The sequence below is a fragment of the Myotis myotis genome, unplaced genomic scaffold (genome assembly GCF_014108235.1).
Source record: "Myotis myotis isolate mMyoMyo1 unplaced genomic scaffold, mMyoMyo1.p scaffold_m19_p_16, whole genome shotgun sequence".
NCBI lineage: Eukaryota > Metazoa > Chordata > Mammalia > Chiroptera > Vespertilionidae > Myotis > Myotis myotis.
The window spans coordinates 50,354,079-50,380,723 of NW_023416320.1; the positions used below are offsets into that span (position 1 = coordinate 50,354,079).

At 41.8% G+C, this 26,645-nt stretch overlaps 1 protein-coding gene across 4 annotated transcripts in view; it reads left to right on the forward strand.

Moving 5' to 3' along the window:
- Window positions 1-26,645, forward strand: part of RALYL (RALY RNA binding protein like) — a 571,820-nt gene that overhangs the window by 410,057 nt on the left and 135,118 nt on the right. The window lies entirely within an intron of this gene.

Genomic DNA, 26,645 nt, shown 5'->3' on the forward strand with positions numbered 1-26,645 from the left:
GTTGGGGCGAGAACTGGGGGAATTCACTTGTTACTATGGAAACCCTTGAAAAGGTTCACAAAATCAACAGAGAAACAGCTCAAATGCGATTTCAGTGGAGCTCAGCACCCTTCACCCAGCAGAGCACTGGGTAGCGCTCGCTCTCTCGCTCTCTCGCTCTCTCTCCCTTCTTTACTGGGAGCGAGGGGTTTTCTCCCCGGGGGTCTATTGAAAGGTTGGGGACGGGAGCCTGACACTTCTGCTTATTCATCCCATTTCAAGTATAACTCTCAGTGTCTCTAAACACTTTGGGGTGGAGGGGAGAGGGTTCATTGCGAATATTGAACAGGATATTCTTTGGTGCCAAACTTCTTGGTCCGGGCCATGTTTGTAACTTAATTCACAACAGGCAGCACGTCCCAGGGCTATGAGGAGTCACCTGTAATCGACCCCAAAGGGGCTGATTCTGACAGAAAAGCAGCATGACAATTGCTCCGGCCACACGTCTGGAACAAGGGTGGTTGTGGGACTGAAAGCCGCTCGGATTTAGCTGGAAATCTGAGTCTTGTGGACACCGTTTCACGGCAGAGCCCCGTGCCGGTCACGGCGGCCTCTCCGGCCACCTGGGCGAGCCGGCTCTGAGCCACTTTACCTTCGCGGGGTCTGAGTACGTGTGGCCATGGAGCCCGTGGTCCTGCGCTGCCCGGCTGGCCGCCGGAGGCAGCTGACCACACCTGTTCTGTGGTCCACGTCCACCCGCTTGATCTCCATCCTGACGTCCTGGGTGTCACCGAATACGGAAGGACAGAAGCAGCAGCAGCAGCAGTTCCTCCATCAAAGGCTACAGGACGATAGGAACATAGTATTTTTTGAGGGTGATAATGTGGGCTTTGGTCCATCGTCACCTGCAAGCTGAACGCTAGCATTTCTCTTGTTCGAGGAAGTTTGAAGCTCCACGGGGCACCCGGTGAGCTGCGACCGCGGTGCGTTTCAGAGCTGCCTGCCCCTTGTTCCCTGTCTGCCTTGTGACTGAGAAACAGGGCAGGAAACGGCTGCTTTTCCTGAGAAACACGTTGGTTCACAGCCGACAAGTCTGTTGCTGATTGTTTCCTTGTGATTTCCTTCTACAAGAGTCACTCTAAGCGGTGCACGTACTGGAAGCCTGCACGCCCCGTTACTCCTGTCTTACACACCCTCATGTTTTCCAGGGTCAGCCATCACCTTAGTGCACATGGCAGATGAAAGATTCACAGAAAAACTGCCCCGAGTGTCCCTCCCTAAAAGGTGCCTGTTGGTGTCTGTGATGAAGCAGCAGGAAGAAACTGCATTAGCCAAGGCAAGCCAGCAGCGTGTAATTATGCAGCCAGACACGGTGGGGTGCTGAACGGTTCGGGTTTTAAAAGCCCAGTGTGTCTTGTCTACCTGTATCATTGGCTGGATTCTCCTGCACTAACTATTCTATATTCTAACCATATAAAAGATTGGAGAGCAGGGATGCAGTAAAATAAAGTATTAAGAAACCTTAGCAATAAAAGCAAATGGGATCCTTAGATGAATGTCCACCTCACACCAATAATCTCTGCAAAAGTGGAACGTAATGCCCTTGTTTGCTATCCAATGGCCATCTAATAATATCTGGATTATCCCCTCACCAAAACCCAGTACAGTTCCACTCTAAATCATATGTTTTATGTGTTTTGATCATGGAAAGGCATAAACTAAGCTAGAGGCAATTGTAATCCAATTAAAGCAATAATTGCATGCTTAAAACCTCAGTGTGGGAAAGGAGAAAAGTGTTCTTATGATTGTCTTTAAAATTGCAAAAGTACATAAATGAAGTTTTTAATTTTCTCTTTCCACAAAGATTTAATATAATATCCTCCAGCAGAAACAATGCAACTTCCTTAGAGAAGCCCAGGAGAGAGCAGCAAGCGCCTGAGCCCCCGGGGCCTGAGGGGTGGCACCAGCACCCGGGGGATGCTTAAGGTAGAAATTGTGCTAAGCCTTTGAGAATTCCTGTGGGACTCTGAAACCCTTTCCCCTTGTCCAGGCAGGTTATTTATAACTCCCCGAGGAGGGCTGGGGAGCAGTTGCTGTGGAAAAGGAGGCCGCCTGCGTGTTCATTCAGCTAGCAGGTCTTCCTGGCACGTAACTGCATAATGGCTGTCAATTAGATATGAATTGGGGCGGGGTGGGGGGGGGGGTTAAAAAATGATTGCCGGTGTTAGAGGTTGTTTTAACAGAGCCAAACATGTAGAAACCACTTTAGGAACTTTAATAGATGGAAACCTGGTTTTACAAATTAGGTTGGGGCGGAATCATTTGTAAAACATTTTCCTTTGGAGTTTAAATATAGATTTTTTTCACACATATTGCATCAGTCTATTTATTAAAGTGTGAAGTTTATGTTTAAACTCTCAAAAATTCATGCTATGTGTAAAACAAGGTATACCAGTGACCTCCCTTACTGGAATTCCAAATGACCTTGAGGAAACATGTGTTTTGTTTTTTAAAAATACAGAGAGAGAAATTCTTAACGCTGAATATGTTTTGAAATACATACGCAGGGCAACGTTAGAGCAGGGCCCATGTGATGTTAGGTATGGGTTTTTGAGCATCCTACAACCTCATACACAGCGAGAAAGCAGTGCCCCTCTCATTGCAGGGCTAACACTTTACCTCATTTTGCTAAGCGGGAGAGATATGGCTTTCTGGTTGCGAAGGATACGTTAGGGTGGCCTTATCCACCTTGTAGTGGGAATACTTGCTGAGATCATGTCGGGAACCTGAGGACCCGCCGTTGGTCTCCCTGTAATCTTGTCCCATGTCTGTTACCTCTGTGGGTCGCAATGTCTTTGATAACTTCAGTGAATGGGGCACAGATGGCTTTTGGAGTGTCTTCCATTTCTAACCTCAGCGTTTCCAGTTCGTAGTTTCATCATGCAATTCTTCTCCTCAGAGACATTGGATGGTTCTCATTGCCTAACCTGGGGCTCTGGGCCTATGTGCTCATATCCATATGACCCTGGGTTTAACGCAAGAGGCCCTAGAGTCCATGAGAACATTAATCATTGCCTGTGTAATGATGAAAAAAAATATGTATGTATTACCCATATGTATCACATACACACACATATATAAACACTAGAGGCCCAGTGCACGGAATTCTTGCACTGGGGGTGGGAGGGTCCCTCAGCCCGGGCTGCCCTCTCGCAGTCCAGGACCCCTCGCTCCTTACCGCCCGCCTGCTTGCTGCTCCCTACAGCTCAGCTTGCTCCTCCTTAGTGCTGCTGAGAAGGCTCCCCCCACCGCCACTGCACTCACCAGCTGTGAGCCTGGCTTCTGGCTGAGCAGCGCTCCCCCTGTGGGAGAGCACTGACTACCAGGGGGCAGCTCCTACATTGAGCATCTGCCCCCTGGTGGTCAGTTCATAGTGACCAGTCATTCCACCTTTCGGTCGACTTGCATATTAGGGTTTTATTATATAGGATAGGATATTGAATGTGAACTGTAAATGAAAAATAAAATTTAAAAAAGAACCAAATGAAATTTTAGATCTGAAAATTTTTTAATATATATATTTTTTAATTCTCACCTGAGGATGTTTTCAAATTGATTTTTAGAGAGAGAAACATTCATGTGACAGAGAAATACCCATAGGCTGCCTCTGCACCTGCTGACCCACTGGTATCTAAGCTAAACCTAAGTATGTGCCCTAACCTAGAATCCAACAGGAAACCCTTTGGTGTACAGGTTGAGACTCCAACCAATTGAGCCACCTGGCCAGGGCAGATCTGAAAAAAATTTTTAAATGTACCTTCAGGCCCTGGTTGGTGTGGATCAATAGTTAGAGTGTCCTTCCACGCACCAAAGGGTCATGGGTTCGATTCCAGGTGAGGGCACATACACAGGTTGTGGGTTTCATCTCTGTCAGATTGCTTGGGCAACTGACTGATGTTTCTCTTTCTCTTTCCCTCTCCCTTTCTCTCTCTCTAGAATCAATGAAAAGAACACATCCTTAGAGGAGGACTTAAAAAGAAAAAAAAATGCTGGTTTGCTTCAGTGAATAGTGTTTCTGCAGGCAGACTTAAGGGTATCGGGTTGGATTCTGATCAAGGGCACGTACCTGGGTTGCAGGCTCAGTCCGGGGCCCTGGTCGGGGATTCAGCAAGAGGCAACCAATTGGTGTCTCTCACATTAGTTTCTGTCTTTCTCCCTCCCTTCCACTCTCTCTAAAAAAAAATCAATGCAAAAATGTCCTCAGGTGGGGATTAACCAAAACAAACAAACACACACCCATCCCCAGTGTGATTATTGAAGGAGCATATGAAGTATTTGTTGAATGAACGGGAAGGGATGGGACTTCGCTTTCTAACTGTGTTAGCAACTCTGCAAGCCAGAGGGTTTATTTTTTATTTTAATTTTTATTGATTGATTATTTTAGAGAGAGGGAGGGAGGGAGAGAAACACCGGTGTGTTGTTCCACGTATTAAGCTCTCTGGTTGCTTCTGGTCTGTGCCCTGACCAGGATCCACCGGCAGCCTGGCTGTGTCGGGAGGAGGTCCTAACCCACTGCGCTGCGGGCTGCCTGTCCCGGCCCCTCAACAAAACCCCTCTGGTGCCCTGGCCCCTGCTGCAGGCCGGAGCGCCTCTGCCACAGCGAAGGTTTGGGCTCCATTCTGCCAGGGCACCTACTTAGGTTTCGGGTTTGATCCCCGGTCGGGGCTGACTGCTGCTCAGGAGGGGACCGAGGACTATTGAGGTCCTTGTGCTCTAGTCATTCTGCGGGGAGCTGGGGTTCCGTTGCCGACATGGCCGACTCCGATCCCACTACCCCGTCCTCCATCGAGGACAACTTCAACTATGGCAGCTGCGTGGCCTCCGCCAGCGGACACATCCGCATGGGCAGGTCGCCCTCCTCGGCTCGCCAGGCCTGGCTGCTGCGCAGTGGCCCGGGAGGCGGATTTCCAGGTTCCCAGGGAGAGCGGGTCCTGCCTGCAAAGCACTTGGCTCCGCCTCCCCTCCCCTCGGGGCTCCTGGCCAGAGCGAAGCGCGCAGGGCTCAGAGGGGAGAGCCGCCAGGGAGGCCTCCTGGCTGGGTGCTGAGAAAGGAAACTGGAGCCCTTCCTCCTGGAACCCTGTCGTCTTCGGTGTAGAAAGCGACAGGTGAAGCCTCAGCTGCCTTACTGCGGCATCTTTAAGTGAAGATGTTATTTTTTTCAGTGAAAATAAGTTTATTGTGTAATCAATATCGTGTACTCATTGTGATAATAACCTGCAGTACGTTATCTGCTGGGACGTTTGTGCTTTAGGGCCTGTGAACGCATTTTATTGTATTTGATGCAGCCTCATGTCCCCTGCCTCGCTCGGCAGGCAGCCACGCCCACTCGCTCCTGCCAGTCGTTAACCGGGAGGGCATACCGGCTAATTTGAATATTCCTCTATTATTATATAGGATATACTAATTTGGGGTTCTAAAGTGATATGTTTAATAAAATGTATTTAAAAGGTGATACTAAACTTGTAAACATTTTATGCCATATATTTTATATATTATTTAAAAAATATATCACATTGGATATAATTATATTTCAATGTTTAAAGAAAAGTATTCTCATGTTCCCAAACGTTGGGAATCACTGAACTGGAAAATGAAATACAGATATGACATCATGTCACAGACATCGCGTCATCCTCACTCCCGCCTTCTTCACACCACCTGTGTTCTGGGCTTGGTCAGGCTCCGGGTTGCCCCTGGCTTTGCCATGCCTGCCCCATTGACGGGCGGCCTGCACCAGCATCTTCTCATGTGGAAACCATCGCTAGTCAAGGTTTCACTCAAATGCCACCTCCTTCACAAAGGTCTCTCCCGTTTCCAAGTAAAATTTGTCTTTCTCTTCTCTTTTCTCAGGTAAATATAATTTGCTCACACTTTCTATGGTTCTGTCTTATACACTGACATTTATCTGCTTATTCCATTAATCTCTCATTTTTCTTTCACATTAGGTACCTTTTATTCTTGCTTAACGTATTATCAGAGCATAATATAATGCTTCACTCATAACAATCCATAACTCACTAATGAAGTTTAGTCACATAAAGAAATATTTATCTATCACCCCTTACATTACTTTCCTGACACGGCTCTTATACTAAGACTGTAGCAATGTACAAAATGAAGTTCTATTGGGGAAAGAAACACAAAATGCAAATAAATGTATAATAGGCCATATGCCATGTGATACTATTTTCTATGGAGGAAAAAATAAGCAAGCAAGAGGGAAAGAGAGTTTGGGAAGGTGGAGTGGAGAATTGCTCTTTTCTATGGGGTAGATAGGAAAAGCTGCTGTGATTAAGGTGACATGTGATCAGACACCTGGAGAAAATGAGGCAGCAATCTACTTCCCGCATAGTTCCAGGCGTATACAGCAGCATGTGCAAAGTCCCTGGGGTACTTAGGGTATTGGAGGAAGACAGAGAAGAAAACTGGAATTAATGAACAGATATGAGATAAAAAACCATCAGAGGCATTGTATGGGTAAGTAGGACATAGAATTAAATGCAACGATGTATTTTATTTGTAACTGAGTTCAGATATTATATTATTTATTAACTTTTAAGAAACACTATACTTTGAAGTGACTTGTGAAATAGTTCTATTAATATGAAAATAATAAGAATGATGTTTTAAAAATCACTATACTTTATGCTAGTGAAGGCATCCAATCATTAAATGAAAGAGAATCTAACCGTGGTCACCCAGAGCCAGAAAGATATTATTTGAACAAGAATATTTTCTAATTTATCTTCTTACAAATATTCTTATATTCTTGATCAATTAACCCTCCCTCTCTTTAAAAATCTTGCTATGAGAAACAAATAAATTCATAGTTTGATGGAAATGTTGTCCAGCTTCTTAAGGGATTGGCAGGAAGAAACACTGGCTGCCATTCTTAATTGGTACAGAATTGGTGTATTAGTGGTCAAGCGGATAATTGGTTTGATGTTCTGGAATTGTTAGAACATGCGCTTTCTTACTTGACACATACATCTTTATTGCTACATTTGGTCTTATATAAATCTTTATTGAAATATTTTTTGAAATTAATACAAATTGGATAGAAAAGATAAAAATGCATTATTATTCAAAGCAAATATTTATGTTGATGCTGTATGTAACTGTGAAGATGCAAGCAAGCATGACTCGTTGCTCCCTAATTATATCATATCTAAAATGTTGACATTATTTATTACAAAACTAGTTGAAGAGTCATATGATCTAGGTTAAACATTTTTTTTAAGTTTACACTAAAAAAAAAAATACTTGAAGCTTCTTATGTAAGGCTCCTAGAAGATACTATTAAATTCAACCCTTGATTTTTCTGTTATTAAATGCTTGTTGGGAATCCTGGCCTGACATCTGAAATCTCTCCAGTCTTTTCCCCTCCACTTCCTTATATGAAGTCTACAACAGGCATAGATTGAGAGCATGTAATGCACTTTCCTCTGTGGACTCGTGTCTGCAGCTAGAGTCAGGATGGTCGGGTAGAGCGTGCTCAGCCGGGCTGCTGTGGCAGAAAGCAGGGATGTAGGCAGGCTGGCTGAGGACGCCCTGGTTCATGTGGGTCTGCTTCTCCTCCTCCCTGTGCTTTGCTTTCTCAGGTTCCAGCCTGAGACTGGGTCCACCTGAAGAAATGCCTTCATACTTCTCTCTCTCTCTCTCTCTCTCTCTCTCTCTCTCTCTCTCTCTCTCTCAGGCATTTTTCTATTTCAGTGCTCCCATAATCAAAGGTCACTTTTGTAGAAGGTGACCGTTTGTCCATTTCTTTGAACTTGGCTCTCATCCACCACCTGCTCATTTAGTTTCTCTCTTCTGAGAATCTGGGCTGCATTCCTGTCTAGACCTACACAGAAACCTTGGTGTTGGCCTTGCCCCCACCCAGCTGTTCAGGTTAATGTTCTCTACAGAACGGCACTGACCTCTCAAAGAAGGTGACAGTGACAAATGATGGGAGTTTTATTTACAGAGAACACCTGATACATGCTAAGCAACTAGATTCTTAGCTAAATCAGATTGGTGTTAAAGTAGATATCAATGTATCTTTTGAAAATTCTGCCATGAATGCACAGGTATGTGTGTGTGTGTGTTTAATCTTTATTGTTGAAAGTATTACAGATGTTCTGCCCTTTCCCCTCCATTGACTCCCTCTACCTCTCTTGCCCCCACTCCCTGGGGCTTTCAGTACACTATTGTCCGTGTCCATGGGTTATGCATATCTATACTAATAAAAGCTTATGTGGTTGTGATGCCCTCACGCTGTGAAGCCCTCATGCCCTCATGCTGTAACAATCCATCACCAAGAGGCTGCATGTGCAGCGGGTGTGTGCGGGTGGGCAGGAACTTGACACTGCATGCACAACACAGAGGCAAGCCCCGCGGGTCCCGACAGCTACGTACAGCGACACTGGGGGGCAGGACCCCTGGCTCCAGCCTACATCTTTGGGGCAATTCATCAAGGAGCCCTGGATGGGTGGGCACGGCCTACGTCTTTGGGGAGATTGATCATGGGGCTCCCGCACTGTGAGAGGGCACAGGCCAGGCTGGGAACCCCCCCACCCCCGTGAGTGCACAAATTTCATGCACCGGACCTCTAGTATGCTTATAAGTTCTTAGATTTTTACATGGTGGTAGACAAGATGGCCACTCCAATGTGCTGATGGAGAGAGGATAACATGGGAAGGAGTCTTTGGAGTGTCTAACGTGTCCTGCCTTGGGGAGCTTAGAAAGCAACTTTCTCAAAAGCCGTGATCTGCTGTAATTATGCTTTTGGACAGTCTGTCTATTTTGTTGAGCCACATTAAGTTGTCATTTTTAAGTCAAAATTATCAGTTTCATATTGTTAATCTAAACACCAGCTATCATGGAAGTTGGTGATGAAAAGGGACCAGGCAGATGGAAAGCCATCGCACCAACACTAGTTGGCATTAAAAGGCAAGGGTGTGGTGACAATCCTTCATTAATTTAACTGTTTATTCAACATGACTAAGCCTTAGAGCCCTTGATAACGATGCTAAATGGTGTCGTTGCCTGCAGGGTATTTTACTGTATACTTCCACTGTCATTGTAGGAGTTTTCCTTTCATTGCACTAAAACAATATCAAGGGCATGTATAGTTAAGCTGAGGATGAGCACTTGTTGTCTAAAAGAATATAATTAACTAAGGGAATGTATGTGCTGTTGTTTGGGGCATGTAAGGTTAAAGCAGCCACAAGGGAACAGAAGTGCATTCAGACATGTCAACGTGGGTTAAATAGATGACATTTTAGCTATTAATCCTTCTAACTAGGCTTTAAAGATCATCAAAACTTTGGAAATTGCCTACCTCCCACCAGACAAAGTGGTTATTTAAAAAATGTGAATTCTAATTTTACATGGTTTTATTATTAGAACTTTGCTTTCATCCAATTGGAACAACTATAAATGAATTAATAGTAATACAAAAATGATGAAAGTAGTGTTTGACATTTCTTGAACTCTACTCTATGCCAGGTATTATTTTAAGCACTTTTTATATATAACTAATGTAATGTATGCAACAGGGCAATTATTGAACATGTAAAAGCACTAATCTAGTAATTATGACCCTTTCAATTTTCATTGCAATTTCAAAATGTTACTCATAATTTTGATATCTACTTTCTAGGAAATCAAACACCAAGTTAAATTAAAATATGTTATTGGCCTGAGTGAAAGAATCAGAGCTGTTTACATGGAACTAGCCTTTCCTAGTGACCATTTCCAGCACAGATGATCCACTCGAAGGTGATGAACAGGCTCCCAATCTCCCCAGGGCTGGGGCAGCGATATCATAAAAGTTTCTGCAGTAGTTTGTTTATTCACTCTTTAGACAGAAACAGTTTTTTGATTATTTTCCCAGAACCCAGGCTAGATTTTGAGAGAGGGTTCTATTTGAACAGACATGAAAATTTCATTTGAAATGAAAAGAAAAACAAATTTTAAATTTTACTTTAGAAATATTTTTGTTACTTGGCTATTTAAGAAAGAAGTTATAAGCCAGCACAAAAGTAAAATACAGTAACTGTGTCGGGGAGATCATGGGTGCTGGCTGCTGAGGTTTTCTTTCAGGTCTGTGGAGCCACAGTAACTTAACCAGTTCTTATGCTAAACACAGTTGTTCTACAGCTTAAAGACCCTACAAGTTGGTTTTGTCTTATGGAGACACCATCTCATGTCTTTAGTTGTTTGGGGAGGCTACTAATCATTAGTGATACCATTTCCCCTCGATTACTACTGACAAGAATTAAATCAACTCTTGTCATTTGCCTCATACTTCAAGCCAATTAAGTAAGACCTGCCTTGTCTATTGGTGTTAGAGGAGCAAGTGGCCTGGGCTCAACTACCATTCATAGAATTCTTTCAGTTCTTGTGTCTTGGCTATTTTATTATCTTCCATCTAGAAATGTAAAATAGTAGGAATCTTCAATCATTTTATGATCTAATTGTTGAAATTTTATTGTATTTATTGGATGATAGTATACAGTGTATCTCCATTACCAGTCTTTATTTAAGAAAACTTTAACTGACAAATATCCTGGAAAACCATGTCAGTCTAGAAGTAATTTTAGTTAACTAATAAGCACCATCATTTTGTGCTATCGACTAAAAGTTTGATTGGTTCTTTCTTTGAATTATTCTGGGTCAATGCCTACATCAGTATAAACTGAAAGCCTTCCTATTATTTACCCATCCAAACTTTATAACTTAGTTGTCATAGTGAACAGATTCTTCAATTCTTGTACAAAAGTAAATTTAAGTAAACCATGTCTAACTTTATGACTTTAACAAGACTGACAAGGCATCTTTTGACCAGGTATTATCTGACTTTGCAGATTCATTTCTTGCCATTCCACTTTGAGTATTCCAGTTTGGTGTATGGCACTGTATTTTTCTTCTGTTGTCCGCCGTTAATCACTTAGGTTACCTCTTCTATGTAGAACACCTCTCCCTATTCTATCTTTGTTAATCCTTGCTCATCCCTCGGGTGCCAGCTCACATAAGCACCTCCTACTGATTAATTTCTCTCACTCCTGGTGGCGAGTGTGGTTAACCTTTCTGTTTTCCTTTGTGCCCTACATGTGCATCCTGTTGTGTGTGGGTTGTAATGGATTGGTTATTTGGCTACCCTCCTGGAAGACATAACCCTTTGTGTGTCCCCAGTGTGGTCTGGCACTAGGACACCTTCTATCAATAGTTATTAAAGGTTGAAAGGAATAGACTGTCTTCCTTATATACCATTATATACCATTGTCAGCAACTAGATATTGCAGTCATTTGCTCCAAATAAACACTACGATGTAGTCTATCGATAAAATATCTCCTGCCTTTATATAGTCAGGAGATACCTCCAGAGGTGATATTCATCTGCTGAGGTCTTTTTGGTCTCATCTTTTGGGGTTATTTTGTCTACTAACAACTCTAATTTACTTATTTCATAAAAATATTAAAAATAACTTAGCCCTGGCTGGTGTGGCTCCTTTGGTTGGAGCGTTGTTCTGTGCACTAAAAGTTCCTGGGTTCGGTTCCTGGTTAGGGCACATATCTAGGTTGTGGGTTCATTCCCTGGTTGGGAAGTAAGCAATTGATGTATCTCTCACATCAGTGTTTCTCTCTCTCTCCTTTCCTCCCTATTTATGATGAAATAATAATAATTTCAAAGTACTGATAATATGTCCTGGGTAAGTGAACAATGTTTGCCCCAAATTTAAGGTTCACTTAGGAAGTACCATGGAGCACAGAGGGTGGCTTTCTCCTGAGGACTTCGGCTGCACTGGTCATGGGGCAACCGGGCTGGTTTCTAGTTAGTTGATTTAAAGCTTCCAGATGCCGTGTCATTGTGCTTTAAGAACTGCAGGCTGACGGCTGACAACATTCAAATGAAAACTCCTCTCTCTCCCTTCTCAGGTGCTCCCCTATCTGGGTTGGCTGGGCTGCTAGGTTTCATCATTCCTTACATCAATTTTGCTTCAGTTAGAGGAACAAGCTGTTTGTTTCTCCACAGATCTGTAGCTATTAATCTCAGCAGGAACACAGTGATTGATTTTTTCAGACCTCAAAATCACAAAGACATAGGCTAGAAGGAGTAACGCACACGCGTCCAGGGTATACCGGCTGAATCTATGAAAATGAAGACTTCATGACATATAGAATAAGTCTGTGTCACTCATATGTTCTGCCACTTTTAAGTTTTGAGATGTGAATAGAATGGTATTATAAAATAATTTCAGGGACTACTTCTAGTCTCTTCTTTCATTCTCCTTTCCATTGTTCTTGCTACTCAGGAGTGGTGTCAACTGGAAATTCTTGAACTGTAACTAAAAGTGACCTCATTCGAAAGCAGTAAAGTATTGCAGGTGGCAGCTCTCTGAGGGGCTGTCCGTGTTTCTAGCACGTGGATGTACAATCTGGGTCAGTAATGAATGCCGCACATTAAACTGACCTCAGTGGTCAGAGCACAAACTTTTTCTCAGCATTGGCAAATTCCTGACATAAAGGCTTAGTCTCGAGCGGTTGAAAAGCTATTAGAATAGGGCAGAGACTCTGAAAGCATGATCTCCATGATACACATTTTTTTTTCTTTTCTTTTCTGAGTATAATGGAGCTTTCCAAGAATTTTTACCGAGGAGCCATTTTACTTCCTGGACTTGGAAATTGAAAAAAGATAACATTGTGAGAGGAGAAATAAGGAACTCAATAAAGAATTGAGAGCAAAATATTGTATGCTTGATAAGTTATTTCAAGCTTCTCACCTGAGTAGGTCAGAGCACCAAGCTAACACGTCCACAGTCAGTGATGTGAGCTCTCTGGGCACAGAAGGTTTGCCCTCATTTGGGACCAGGGGCCACTGTGGCCACCCGACCAGCCTCCTTCACAGAAGGCAACAGAGGATGGACAAGGAAAGGCAGACCAGACTGGGGCCAGTCCCCAGTCCCCATGACCACAGAGTCTCAAAGTGGATGTATTGCTATTCTTTGTGTTAAAATACATATCGTGTATATATAGAATGTGCCTCATATTGTTTATGTCACCTTTATATACACAAAGGAACACATCTATCTTTGAAGAAACCATTATTTGGTTTCATTTCCATTTGTGACAGTGGGAACATTCAGCCAGCCTAACTTCCTTTTTGATCAAATGTCAAGTTTACACACGTGGAATTTCACAGAATACAAAATACCTTCAGTTTCAAGAAGGGCTTGCTTCACAGAGACTGTGAAGTTAGTCTCCATTCATAGTTTCCATTAGCACCTTTGCATTTTAGCAGGTACATGTTAAACATTAGATACTTTAAAGGATACTGAACTAATCGATAATGTTGTCTTTCCCTCCAGGCAGAAGATTGTGACTAAATTCTCTGAAAAAAATGTTACTTTCTTCCCGTGAGAGAGGCCATGGTTTGTTTCATTCACATGGGCTCAGGGACTTCTATGAGTAGACTCATAGGAAATGTTTATAATCTTTTCCAGCTGGGTAAACAATCTACCAGGCTTCTTCTTTATTCAGCATTATAAGCACCCCAACTGGCAGTGTGAACCACAAAATACAAACTACAGTTTGGACCTAGCTACAGTTTGGGAGAGAGAGATAGAAACATCAATGATGAGAGTGAATCATTGCTCAACTGCCTCCTGTACATCCCCCACCTGGGATCCAGCCCACAACCCGGGCATGTGCCCTGACTAGAATCAAACTGTTGACCTCCTGGTTCATAGGTTGATGCTCAACCACTGAGCTACACCAGCCTGGCTGCTCTATTTTGTTTTTAAATCAATTTCTTTATTTTTTTTCTAATTCTCACCCGAGGATGTTTTTATTGATTTTAGAAACAGAGGAGGGGAGAGGGAGAGAGAGAGAGAGAAACATTGATGTGAGAGAGAGAAATCCATTGGTTGCCTCCTGTATGTGCCCCAACCAGGATTGAACTGGCAACCTTACTGTGCAGAGGACGACGCTCCAACCAACTGAGCCACACCGGCCAGGGCTGTGACCTTTACTTAATAAGTGTAACCTATCAATGACATAGAATCAGGTAGAGAGACAGCAGAGCCACCTAGGCCAGTGGTCTGCAAACTGCGGCTCGCGAGCCACATGCAGCTCTTTGGCCCCTTGGGTGTGGCTCTTCCACAAAATACCGACTGCTGCACACGGGCCACGAAGTTTCAATCGCACTGTACATGCGTGCCCGCACGTGGTATTTTGTGGAAGAGCCACACTCAAGGGCCAAAGAGCCGCATGTGGCTCGCGAGCCGCAGTTTGCCGACCACGGAGAGGCTGACTGCGCTTGTCATAGAGGAGGGATTTGTCTCACTGCCCACCAGACCATGGTAACCGATCCAGGTGCCTGCCCAGCCTCCTGCTCTGGGAGTGTAGGGGTTTACTCTGCAATATTTATTTTAAAAATAGTAATAATAATCTTGTTTTGGAAAAGTTAATGTTTAATAGAAATCCACATGATAATATTCTTCCCATATATTTAAATGACTAACACCAATTTTCAAGTAGCTTTTTTAATGTTTCAGTATTCTATCTTCCTGTTTGCAGCCTCTTTTCTCTTCTCAACAGTCTCCACATCACTTTTTCCTATATGCTTCTCCATCATCCATTGACTCAGTTAAATTGTGTATCATACTGCCAATCCTATTTCTTTCTTCACGTAGCTCTCTCCAGGAAGCTATGAGAACTAAGACCACCTTAGTTGGCTCTGTACCTGGCTCAGGGTAGGATCTCATTGAGCATTTGATGATGAGTAAATGAATAAACACACTCATATTGTTGAGTTTTTGGCTTTAGTTGTTTATCTCCTATTTTTATTATATTTTTAAACTCATTCTGATTCCTTTCACGAACATGGATAAATTACCTTTCTAATACAATTGTCCCACAAATGACAGTTTCTAAAAATGCACAAAGGTTTTAACCTACACTCTTGTGTGTGGTTGGCCATCTAATGACTATTGTAAATTCATCATTCAAAAACTGCATTGTCTGTCTTTCAGTGACAACATAAAAGGCAGGTTTCATATCTGAATTATAAATCATTCATCATCATTTACTCACCACTTTAGAGTGCTAAGCGTGCTTGTTAAAGGTATTCAGTTAGCCATCTATTTATCTATTTTCTAGGAAAAATGTCCAAGTCTCTTGACCTACTGCTCCAATTTCTGGCAAACTGAAAAAGTAGCATCTTTGACACACATTTGGGATTTATCTCCTTGATTTACTTTGGCCCAAAGCCACAGGCTTTGCTGGAGGATTCTCAAGAAACTTGTCTTGTCCTCTTCTCTGTTCCTTGCCAAATCTTTTTAAAACGAAGCCAAAGAACTCCTCCTCTGCATTTATCAATGTAATAACCAAAATTCTCAATTATGCCTTTGGATTCTATTTCCTCATTTCCCTCACACACTATGTACATTACATAGTTTTACAAGTCCTCCATTTTCCTAGAATTTGTGCTTGGACCTTCACCAGATGACTATCAAATCAATAGTGCATAATTAAGCTCTAAGTAGAAGGACTCTAAATATTTTACAATCCTTAATTAATCTTACCCAATAGAACAGTTCAATGCTCTTTTCATAATGGGAACAGTATTATGAGATTTAAGAATACTTTAGTTTGCAATAACCTATTAATTATATAGGTTAGCTTCATTCCTTTTTCTTCTTGATGAGTAGTCAACCTCCTGTTTATTGTGGCCTGAATTTCATGGCAGTTATATATACTTCGATTATAGGTATGTAATGAATAGTCTATAATTTCCCCCTGCCTACAATCCGCTTACACCAGTAGTATTTTTTAATCATCTGAGTCCGGATGTTATTAAAGTGTGTTTTGTCAAAAATGTCATTTTCATCTTTTAGAAAGTGGCTTAAGAACAATTTTCCCCCCTTCTATATATAACATAATTGCCAAGGTCATTAAATAATATATGAAGATACATTTTCATGACAGAGACTAGCCAAGAATAGATCTAGACCACTCTTGTTTCTCTTCCTATTGCTGTAGAAATGTGATTAGTGAAAATGGTAGGTAATTATCTTGAACAATGAACCCAATCAATCTAGCCAGTTCACCAAGGAAAAAAGGATAGTATTAAACAAGAACTTTGATAAGATTGGAATGGGCTACCAAAAGACATGAATGATTTCGGTGCGTGCTTTAATCAAACCCATGCTGCCATGTCCTTGAGTAGATAATACATCTGTTCACACAAGAAAGAATGATGTTTCTTTAAAAATCATAATTTTCTGTTTCTTTAATAACAATGACTTTTGCATTCACCATGTTCTAGTTGAGTGTGAACATTATATACAATATGTCTACAAGTCCTTCAATTTAGAAATACGAGTTGCTATGAGAGAGAGTAAAGCTGCAGAACCCAGCCATGGGAGGATACAGATTCCTATGTGCTCTGCTCATAAACACTGGAAATGATGAAAAACTTAATCTAGTGTAAACAACCTGCCTGAATATACTTTATGTTTCTTTTCTGGGTGCATATAGGAGTAGCAAACACACTTAATAACACTGAGCAATATTAGTTTGAAATAATCAGTTTCCTTTAAATTTAAAATGAGGATTGTGAAAATAATTGTGCTTTACCAGCATGTAAGTTTATATTTTCAGTGGATACAGAACAATAAAATATTACCACTTCACAAAATTTTAAGACAACTACAGTATTTACTATAAAAGAAAACCCAGATATGTAAAATGGCCTTGGAGCAACTTAAATCTTTAAAAATCAAGAAATCTTTAGCCCTGGGCAGGTTGGCTCAGTTGGTTGGACTGCCACCTTGTACACCAAAAAGATTTCGGGTTCCATTCTTAGTCAGGGCACATACCTATGTTGTGGATTCAATCCCTGTTCAGGGATGTATGGAAGGCAACTGATCAATGTTTCTCTCTCACATGGATATTTCTCTCTCTCCCTCACTCCCCATCTCTCCCCCTCTCTATAAAATCAATTTTTAAAAAATATCCTCAGGTGAATTGAGGATTTAAAAATTTTTAAATATATAAAATCAAGAAATCCTTAAACAACCATGTATAACTGCATATATAGCTAAGCCTGCTCATGGGTAACATGATTGATCAAGATTACATTTATATAACCCTGTTTTGGGAGGTGTAGTCCTTTGTAATGTCTTTCTTGCAAATGATTATTGAAAAACTAGGGAAAGTTTAAAAGAAGTGTTTCAGTTACTACCTAGCAGTTTATTTGATTTTATTTTTAATATATTTCATTGAATTTTTTTTTCCAGAGAGGAAGGGAGAGGAATAGAGAGTTAGAAACATCAATGAGAGAGAAACATCTATCAGCTGCCTCCTGCACACTCCCTACTGGGTATGTGCCCGCAACCAAGGTACATGCCCTTGACCAAAATCGAACCTGGGACCCTTGAGTCCACAGGCTGATGCTCTATCCACTGAGCCAAACTGGTTACAGCAGTTTATTTGATTGTTGTGGACTATAACGAAAGGTTAATAATTAACCTAAAATAATTTAAACTCAGACTTTCAAAACACAGAAATAAATGAGCTCTAGGCCACATCAAACAACAATGTGTACAGAACAGAAATTGGTTTAAATCCATATTTAAAAACAAAACATACACAATTATATCAAATATCCAAAATACAGGAAGTGAAAAGAATCTACTTTATTACTATGGTATAAGATGGCCAATTTGTTCTATTTTTTTCTGCTCCAGTCAGATTTTTCCAAGTACTTCTTAGGGCTCCAGCCCAAGTTCCTCTCAGCTTGTACATGATAAAAGCATTTCATTCACTCATCTGTTTAGCAAACATTTATTCAATGAGAAATGTGTTTTGCTGGGCCTGGTAGGGGCTGTGAATATACATTGTGTGGTCTCATCCCCGAGAAGTTTACACAAACACAATACAAGCTAGCACACGAAATTCCCTTGCAGATTACTTCCGCCTCGGTATTAAAGCTTGAAAGACAGGCAGACTGTGGTCATTGGAAGTAGGGAAGAGCTTATGGGATGAAACAGAAAAGCAGACTGGGGAGACAGTAGGTGTGTTCAGAGAATGATAAGGGCTGACGTATGTCCCCAAGTTAGAGGGGGTCATGAGATGTCAGTAGAAGTGGACATCGGATTGGAAGGTCTTCAGTGGTATACATACAGGTGTGACACTCATCCTGAGGATAAGGATGCCAACTGCTGAGTGTCTCCTAAGCATCTGCACACATTCTCTCAGCCACTCTTCACAGGAGCCTCGAAGGAGCTGTGATCTCCGAGTTACAGAAGAGGCAGGTCTGCAAACCTTAGAGACAAGCAGTAAGTTCTGCCCAAATAGGTGAGCGCCTGAGCCCCAAACAAAAATGGAAAAGCAGCCCTCTGACTCCAGAGGCCTCACTCCTCACCACATTCCCATTCACAGCATCCCGGAGGAGCCATGGAAGGTTCTGGCAGGACAGTCAGAGGCAATAAGAGTAGTCGTTTAGGAGCATTAATGTGATAGGGTGTCTCCCATGATTGGAAGTGGCAAGGCTATTAGTGACCACACAATTAATTCCTCTTAGTAGAGGAATGAAATAATGCCGGCCAGTGTTGGTGGTGGTGATGGGAATGGAAAGCAAAGGGCTAGCAGTCCCACATCCCCTGCTGTCCCACATCCTCCTGGAGATGAAATATCATGTTGAGATGAATGAATATGCTAATGAACAGGAGAAGGGGAAAGGAAGGTGGAGGAGGAGGGTGCTATGATGGTGGGTGGGGACGGGAGAAGGAGGAAGAGAAAAAGGAGAACAGATGTGCAAGAGGCCAGGGTGCAGAAGAAACAGGGGCCAGTAGAGAAGAGAAAGTCAGGAGAAGGAGGGGGAGTATTTTTGTGGAAACTATCATTTGATTAACAGTAAACTAAGGAAGTGAGCTCCATGGAATATTTCATTTACTTTTTATGACAGCCCAGGAGTCATATATTATTGTTATGTAACTTGTAGAAGGGGAAGTCAGGTCTTGGAAAGCCTTGCCGGCCTGTGGCCACAGAGCCCACAGGATGTGAAGCTGAGATCCACCCACAGTGTTGGCTCACCTGGAAGCATTTTAAAGCCTAAATTTATTCTTCATATCAGGTCTCAGAAATGAATTAAAAAATAATATAAAATACCTTTCATGAATTTCTATAGCCCTTAGAAAAAGGCCAATGTCTTTCAACAATACAGGACAGGGATGGCGAACCTTTTGAGCTCGGCGTGTCAGCATTTTGAAAAACCCTAACTTAACTCTGGTGCCATGTCACATATAGAAATTTTTTGACATTTGCAACCATAGTAAAACAAAGATTTATATTTTTGATATTTATTTTATATATGTAAATGCCATTTAACAAAGAAAAATCAACCAAAAAAATGAGTTCGTATGTCACCTCTGACACGCGTGTCATAGGTTCGCCATCACTGATCTAGGAGGTACCTCACAGGGCAGACGTGACCACCTCTGCACCATCACCCATTGCCCATGTAGCTGTCACACCTCAGCCACCCTGGTGCCATTTCCCTATTTCAACAAGCTGGTACTTCAACCCTGCTGTCCCACCCCCCACCCCCCCCACTCTCCACTCTGTCGTATCAAACACCCATTTCTGGTCCTTCAGGTCCAAAGTAACTTCCTCAGGAACCTTCCTCGATACCCAGAGTAGAGGTGCTCGCCCTTCCCAGGCCCTCACAGCAGCCTTTTGCTATGTAGCCTTCACCTCTGTTGATGAACATGTATCCACAAGTTCATTATCTGTCCCTCCCCCTTTTCTAAAAGCCTCAGGAGAAGGGATTCACATGTTTTTCTCACTGTTTCATCTCTAGAGTCTGCATCCAAGATCAAGTAGGTGTTCAGTAAGTATTTGTTGAGTGAACCATGAGTAATAGCCTGTCTGTATTGAAATTCTAGCCCCTCCTTTGACTAAGTGTGTGGCCTTGGGTGATTTCCTTAAACTGGACAAGCTGTTCTTTCCCCATCAGGCAAAGAGGAATAGTAACAATCTAATGAGTAAAATTATTCATGTGAAGCACTTAACTGTATAGAGGGTATTTTTAAAAAGCTATTATACTACAAAAACATCAGAGATTCCAAAGAACAAAAGTAATATTTATTGAGGGAAAATGTCTTTTAGTATAAATTAATAAAAATAAAATGTCTTTTAGTATAAATTAATAAAAATAAAATGCATTTTAATATTTAGGTAATTCTTTAAAAGGGTATAATTTACTTGACAAGACTAATTTAATCATCTTGATTTTTAAATGTTTATTTTAATAAATTAACATACTTTTATGCTGGGTCCAGAGTCAGATATGAGTTTGGGGAAGTCAGAACGGTCAATAAAAATGGATGGTGACCCACCCACCATACTACTAGGCTACCTTCTTTGGTACATGGATGCTCCTGTTGTGGAGGAAACAGAGGTTATGGAGAATGTTCCAACGAGCCACTCGCTTCCAGCTCAGGAAGCCAGTCTAGGGCAATAAACTGGTTATACTCAGCCTTGGCCCTGGCATTTGCATATCGTGTGTGTCAGACCTCAGGATACACTTTTTAAAATTAAATTGGGTGGTGACATTGGTTAATAACATTATGTAAGTTTCAGATGTAAATCAATAGCACATCATCTGTACTTTGCATCGTGTGTTCACCACCCAAAGCCTGGTGTCCTTCCATCACAATATATGTGACCCCTTTACCCTCCCCAACTCCCCCTTCCCTCTGGTATTCACCATTCTGTTGTCTGCGTCTATGAGTTTGTTTGTTTTGTTTGTTCACTTGTTGCTTTCAGTTTTATTTCCCACATATGAGTAAAATCAATGGATCTTGACTTTTTCTGTCTGACTTATTTTGCTTAGCATGATATTCTCAAGATCCATCCATGTGGCCACAAATACAGTATTTCATCTTTTCTATGGCTGGAGAGTATTCCATCATATATATGTACCACATCTTCTTTATAGTACACTAGAGGCCCCAGTAGATGAAATTCATGCACTCAGGGAGGCGGGGTGTCCCTCAGCCCAGCCTGCACCCTCTCGCAGTCTGGGAGCCCTTGGGGGGATTTCCTACTGATGGCTTAGGTCTGCTCCCCTTGGGGATCGGGCCTATGCCAGAAGTTAGACATCCTTAGCACTGCCACAGAGGTGGGAGAAGCTCCCACCACCGCCGCTGCGCTCGACAGCGGTGAGCCCGGCTTCTGGATGAGCAGCGCTCCCCCTGTGGGAGCGCAATGACCACCAGGGGCAGCTCCTATGTTGAACGTCTGGCCCTGGTGGTTCGTGCACATCATAGCAACCATTGTTCCACCTTTCAGTCGATTTGCATATTAGCATTTTATTATATAGGATACTTTCTCATTCACCTATCCCATCCAAAACTGTTCTTATGTCATACAATTAAGAAATTCACCTAGCCTGAGTATAGTGTTTCCTTCCATTCTGAAAGCCATAGTTTTATTCCTGATTTGTCTACCCTGTCATATAGAGTTCATCACCACAATGCTCTATATGAGAACATATCATGAAAAAAGTATGTGGCATGCCCTGGCCAGTGTAGCTCAATTGGTTGGGTGTTGTCCCATGTACCAAAAGGTTGTTGGTTCAATTCCAGGTCAGGGCACATGCCCCAGTTCTGGGCTTGTTCCTTGGTAGGAAATGTGCAGGAGGCAACTGCGCGATGTTTTGGTCTCACATGGATGTCTCTCTCTCTCTCTCTCTCTCTCTCTCTCTCTTTCTCTCTCTCCTTTCCCTTCCTCTCTCTGTAAAAACCAATAAATTCTTAAAAAGAAAAAATGTATGTGATATTAGTGTTAATACCTGTAACAGAGTGATGAAGTCAGTCTTAAAGATGCAAGACATCTATAATAATAAAAGCATAATATGCTAATTAGACCAGACAGCTGAACCAAGCCACAGTGGTGGGGGCTGAGGCAGAGGCGGTTAGGGGCAATCAGGCAGACAGGCATAGTGGTTAGGGGCAATCAGGCAGGCAGGCAGGAGAGCGGTTAGGAGCCAGAAGTCCCAGATTATGAGACAAATGTCCGACTGCCAGTTTAGGCCCAATCCAGCAATTGGCAGTTGGACATCCCCTGAGGTGTCCTGGATTCCGAGAGGTGCAGGTCAGGCTGAGGGACCCCTATCCCATGCATGAATTTTGTGCACTGGGCCTCTGGTAGAAAATAATACAGGGGCATTTATAAGAAAAAACTAAATTTGAGCCTGAGCTTTAAAGTGATGGCCTTAGAATAGAGAGTGTCACAGTTAAATCCCTCTCACCTCTGCTGGCCTGTCTGCGCATCTGTATGTTAAGAATGACAAGAAGGTTTCCATCAGATGGCGGTTTTGTTAAATGAGAAAGTGTCTGTGAAGCCCTTGGTCCTGTCACAGCCATGATGACCAGCTGAAGAATGGTAGTCAGCACTGAGACACCTGCTGCCACACTCAGCCCCGTGCAGAGCTGGAGTGATGCCCACTTAACAATGGGCTGTCTGCCAGGAAGAGATGGTTGTAAATGCAGGCATCCTCTTAAAGGACCAACACACAAAATTTTGTGTGTAGCCACTCACCTTGGGCTGTGGCAGAGGGAGGGCAGAGTGGACTAGAGCTGTGTGAGCAGAAAACCCCTTGTTACCACCGCTGGGTGAAATGTGCCCGGGGACTAGCAGGCAGATTAAAAAGCAGCAAGAGCCAATGCTGGCGTTGCTGCAAATCGATGTGGGTTTTGATCTCCATACAAAGTATTTTTATTTGAAAATAAATGCCATCATTTTATTTGGGGACATGCTGTAAATAAGTCTTGCTTTTTGTGTACAAACTGCATGATTTATGTTCACAGATTGTAACATAATTTCTGCACAGTCTGTTTGAAATCAGCAAGTGAACTGCCAGATCTATCTTTGCCAATCCTGGAGTCACCTTCATTGTTAATTCCATTTTCTGTTCTCATTGTGCATGTCACCACTTAATTTAAATCTCTAAAAACAATTTGACTAAATGAAATTTTTCTTAGGGTGAAAAAATTACTTTTCTTTAAAACAATTATAATGGGGCAAAACAACAAATTTGATTATAGTTTCTGTGCTTGTTAGTTTGACCTTAAGAGAATATTTATGACAAAGATGAATTTTTCTTTCATTTTTTAAGATATAGTCTTATAAAAGTCTTTCACTGACTATTTCTCTATTGTTAAAACTGCATAAAATAACAGAGCTGTATTTGGGGGTTTGTGGATAAAAATATCCAGCTGCCAGAGCAAAAAGCTTCATGTAATTCACTATATATATACATATATATGCAATATATTTAGTCCTGGAACACAAAAATGTGTCCTGTTGTTTTGTGGTAGTCTGTTCTTGTCAGCCACTAAAGACATGTTGATGATTCTTATACGAATAATCTGATCTCAGTCACTGTATTTTGGCCATTCTACCTGAAAATAATACTATCTCCGAAATAGGTGAAATAATGCATGATGGACTCATTAGCATGAATGCTAAGTGTACAGATCAATGTAAAAACACAAATGACACTGACGTGCTCCTAGGACCAAACTGGAATTACAACTGAAATAATAATAAAAAAAAAAATCCTGAATACTCAACTAAAGCCTAGCTGGAAAGAACTTTGATAACCAAGGATGGAAAGCAGAGACCACATAGAGACTGGTAGGAGGGGCAGAGGCAGGAAATGGCTGCTGAGACTCTCACAGACAGCAGCTGAAGTTTCTGGAGGGATATCTCAGATGTGGGGGGTTCCCACTGAGAACTCTGGGGTCTAAACTCCAAGCTGGGCTCCCCAGCCCAGAGAACCAGAACTAAGAAAGGTGCCCACTTAACAATGGGCTGTAGAAAGCAGCAGGATAGCTGTCTGCCAGGAAGAGATGGTTGTAAATGCAGGCATCCTCTTAAAGGGCCAACACACAAAATTCTGTGTGTAGCCACTCACCTTGGGCTGTGGCAGAGGGAGGGAAGAGTGGACTAGAGCTGTGTGAGCAGAAGCCAGGGTTGGGAGCTCTGCAGTGAGACCTCAGAAGGAAGACACCTTGGTTTCCTGTGCTGAGTCATTCCCTCACTTTGCAGAGGTCATTTTTCTCCAGCAGACCTTGGCTATATAGGCAGTTTTTGCCTGGGGGTAAGGCAGTTGCCCCACCCTATCAGAAAACCCCTTGCCCCACCCTGTGGAGTTTCTGAATCCATTGGGAGACTAAGAATAACAATCGGCCTGCAGGCAGAAACAATTGCCCCACCCTTTTGGAAAACCTCTTGGCCTATACTGTGGTAGATAGTCTGAGGCTAATAAAGACTAAATAACAATAAGACTGCAGGCAGAGGTGAGTCTCTGGAGGCTTTGAGTCTTTGCCTGATCTAATTCAGGACCCAGGGCTAGGAAAAGAAAACCTTGGTGCACAACTTGGTCCTTTCCAAAGGCATCCAACCCCAGAAAAGGAAGCCATCAGCTGTGGATTGCTGATAGCTCCAAATAGTGTACTCAGGGCCAGTCAGAAATAGTGTCTGACACTGTCCTGCATCAGGAGGCATAGCAGCTCTACCTAATACATACACATAAATCCAGCATGCAGCCAAAATGGGGAGATTAAAAAACACAAGCCCCAAGTGAAAAAAAACAAGAGAATTCTCTAGCCAAAACTGGTTTGGCTCAGTGGATAGAGCGTCGGCCTGCGGACTGAAGGGTCCCGGGTTCGATTCCGGTTAAGGGCATGTACCTGGGTTGCGGGCACATCCCCAGTAGGGGGTGTGCAGGAGGCGGCTGATGTTTCTCTCTCATCGATGTTTCTAGCTCTCTATCTCTCTCCCTTCCTCTCTGTAAAAAATCAATAAAATATATTAAAAAAAAGAGATAATTCTCTAGAAGAAGAGCTAAATGTAATGGAGATAAGGAAGTTATCAGACATAGAATTCAGAATAATGATGGCAAAGATGATCAGCAGTATGAGAAAATATATATAGTAACTATGAAGAATGACATAGCACTAAGAAAGAACACATCAGTTTAGAGGAAGCCTAGAATAGAAAAAAAAAACAAAAAAAAAAACCAAAACCACTCAATCAGAGAACCAAAAAGAAAAGAAAACTAAAAAGAGGAGGCGAGCTTAGAGGAGCTGTGGGACAATATGAACCATAACAATATTTGCATAGTAGGTGTGCCAGAAGAGGCAGCAAAGGAGAAAGTGATAGAGAATGTGTTTGAAGAAATAATGGCAGAAAACTTCCCTAACCTGGTAAAGCAAAAAGTCACACAAATTTAGGAAGCACAGAGAGTTTGAAGCATGAAGACTCAAACAGGCCAAGCCCAGACACATCATAATTAAAATGTAAATGAATGAAATGCTCCAATCAAAAAACAAAGTGTAACTGAATGGATATGTAAACATGACATAAATATATGCTGTCTACAAGAGACTCACCTCTGAACAAAAGACAGAGGATGAGAGTGAAGGGATGGAAAAAAATTTTCAGTGCAAATGGAAATGAAAAAAAAAAAAACTGAGGTAGCAATACTCATATCTGACAAAATAGACTTCACAATGAAGGATCACAAGAGACAATAAAGGTCACTACATAATACTAAAGAGATCAATGAAACAAGATATAACCCTGGTAAACATATATGAACCCAATATAGGAGCACCTACCTCAAAATAATAATAATAATAACAATAATAATAATAATAAACTATTTAGCTCTACAACTTAAAAAATTAGAAAGAGAACAACAATAAAGGCCCAGAGTTATAAAAGGAAGGAAATAATAAAGACTAGAGCAGACATAAATGACATAGAGACTTAAAAAAATACAAAAGATCAAGGAAACCAAGATCTGGTTCTTTGGAAAGATAAACAAGATTGTTGAACTTTAACCAGACTCACCCAGAAACAAAGAGAAAGGACCCAAATAATTAAAATCAGAACAAAAGTGGTAAAGTAACAACTTACATCACAGAAATAGAATGGAGTGTAAGAAAATACTATGAACAACTATATGCCAACAAGCTGGACAATGTGGATGAAATGGACAAATTCCTAGAAAAATACAATCTTCCAAAACTAAATCAGAAAACCTGAGTAGGCCAATAACAATTGAGGAAAATGAGCACTAATAAAAAAAAAAAATCCTTAGCCCAGATGGCTTTACAGAGACGTTTTAACAACATTCAAAGAAGCACTACCACCTATCTTCCTAAACTATTGCAAAAAATCCAAGGGGAAGGATCACTTTCAACCTCTTTTTATGAGGCCAGCATTAACCTAATTGCAAAACCAGATAAAGACACTACACAAAAAGAGAATTAGAGGCCAATACCCTTGATGAATATAGATGGTAAAATCCTCAACAAAATACTAGCAAATCGGATCCAGCAATAATATTAAAAAGATCATACACCATGACCAAGTGGGATTTATTCCAGGGATTCAAGGCTGGTACAATATTTGCATAAATCAATAAACGTGACACATCACATAAACAAACTGAAAGACAAAAGTCACATGATCATATCAATAGATGCAGAAAAAACATTTGACAAAATCCAACACCCATTTTTGATAAAAACTCTGCAAAG